The sequence below is a fragment of the Bos indicus x Bos taurus genome, chromosome 4 (assembly GCF_003369695.1).
Source record: "Bos indicus x Bos taurus breed Angus x Brahman F1 hybrid chromosome 4, Bos_hybrid_MaternalHap_v2.0, whole genome shotgun sequence".
NCBI lineage: Eukaryota > Metazoa > Chordata > Mammalia > Artiodactyla > Bovidae > Bos > Bos indicus x Bos taurus.
The window spans coordinates 7,453,005-7,455,101 of NC_040079.1; the positions used below are offsets into that span (position 1 = coordinate 7,453,005).

General features: G+C 49.1%; 1 non-coding gene across 1 annotated transcript; it reads left to right on the forward strand.

Annotated features, from left to right (window-relative positions):
• Window positions 1–1,619: 1,619 nt before the first annotated feature.
• Window positions 1,620–1,691, forward strand: TRNAC-GCA. The gene has a single exon. It is a non-coding gene; the product is annotated as a tRNA-Cys (tRNA).
• Window positions 1,692–2,097: the final 406 nt, after the last annotated feature.

The following is a 2,097-nucleotide window of genomic DNA, read 5'->3' on the forward strand; positions in this document are numbered from 1 at the left end:
CAATGCATTGATGGCCTAAGTGGGCCCTTTACACGTTAATTTATTTGCAATAGTTTGTGGTAAATTACAAAAATATTTTCCCAACTTGCCATTAATCTCCCAGTTTTGTTCATATTCCTAAACTCTTCATGTTTATGTAGCCAAAACTACTGATATTTTCTGTTGGAATTTCTTCCATACCCTCCCTGCTGTTCAGACATTAGTTAGGTATTCAGTTATATTCTCTTCTCCTATATGTTTGGTTTTGTTATACACAATGCTTTAATCCTCTTGGGCTGTGTTTTGATGTACAAAAAGAAGGTGCGTTGCTACTTTAATTATTTTTTCCCAAATAGCTAATTAAACTCTCCCAGTTTCATTTATGTAAATAACCTTTCCTTTCCCGTCTGAATTCACGACTGCTCTAACTCTGGGCAGTAAAGCACGGGGTTAAGTGTGTGGGCTCCAGCGCCAGGCGGCCTGAGTTTGCATCCGGCTGAGTAATCACGTCTCCTTGGACAGCTTACTGCACATCCCTGCGCCTTTGGTTCCTCCGCTCTGCCGCCGGGGTACTGATCACAGCTCTGCGTCAGAGGGTTGTTGTGACACAGCTCAGGCACTTGTGACGATCTTTCATCACGTTTGTAATGTTTTCCCGGGTCCGGGTGTCAGGTGTTCTGTCCTTCTGCTGTTTTAGATGTTCTAACAATTACAACGGAGAAGGCAGTGGCACCCCACTCCAGTACCCTTGCCTGGAAAATCCCATGGACGGAGGAGCCTGGTAGGCTGCAGTCCATGGGGTCGTTAAGAGTCGGACACGACTGAGCGACTTCACTTTCACTTTTCACTTTCCTGCATTGGAGAAGGAAATGGCAACCCACTCCAGTGTTCTTGCCTGGAGAATCCCAGGGACGGGGGAGCCTTGTGGGCTGCCGTCTATGGGGTCGCACAGAGTCGGACACGACTGAAGCGACTTAGCAGCAGCAGCAGCAACAATTACAATGGAAATGTCCTCCCGTATCGCTCCTGTTATACTCACAATTTTCTTAGCTTCCTATTTCATTTTTGGAAATAAATGGTCTGCCTTGTATATATTAGGCCTGGTCTTCCGATTACTTCTCAAGGAATGAGTTTGAAAGAAGGGCACTGCTTGATTGGGCTGGAGGAAGGAGGAATAGTCGAGGTCTGGCGGTTAGGAGAGCAGAGCCCTGAGGGGCTTGGAGGGCGGTGGGAAGAGGAAGGATAGGCAGTGAAGAAGAGGAGACGGAGGACGAGACCGTAGGGCAAAGGGCAGATAGAGCAGGACGAACAAGGCGGGCCGGGCTCGGACCCGAGTTTGGCAGTGTGGGAGAGTTCCGAGCCACCTGCGTTTTCTCCTGGTAACCCGAGAGTGCCTCAACCTCTGCACTTCCGGGTCAGAGGGCCTCAACCTCTGCACTTCCGGGTGTGGGCTGAAGACCGTGACCAAATCAATCTTCCCACCAACCTGAAGAGGAAGACCGGTTGGGTTTCAGAGCAGGAGGACCAGTCTGGAATGACCATGGGTGTTGGAGCCCATGGCAGGGGCTGTGGAGTTTGGCAGGGTCCAGATGTAGCTACAGCAGCATAAAGGTGTGAGTTGAGAGTGTCATATAACATTAGGGGGTATAGCTCAGGGGTAGAGCATTTGACTGCAGATCAAGAGGTCCCCGGTTCAAATCCGGGTGCCCCCTTCTTATGCTCCATTTTGGAGTTTGGCATAGTCGACCTTCCTTGCGTCCCTGTAACTCTCCCTGTAGTTCAAGCAACCCCTGCACCCTGAAAACAACACTCACCGACTCTTTCCCATCAGAAGAGAGATTCCTTCCTGTCTTTGCACTGTCGTTTCATCCCCACAGGAGACCCACAAGATCAGGATTTGGGGATGACCGGCAATCCAATCCTTTCAGCCCACCAGCCAGGTTGGTTTTCCCAAGGCCAAGGTCTCCACCAGTGCTCCCTCCAGAAACGGAATGCAAGCTACATATCTGAATTTACATTCACTAGTAGCCACCTTAAATATTTAAAGTAAAAAAGGGAAGATGGGTGAAGGGGGGTCAAAAGGTACAGAATTACATAAATAAGTCTTGGGGTGCAATG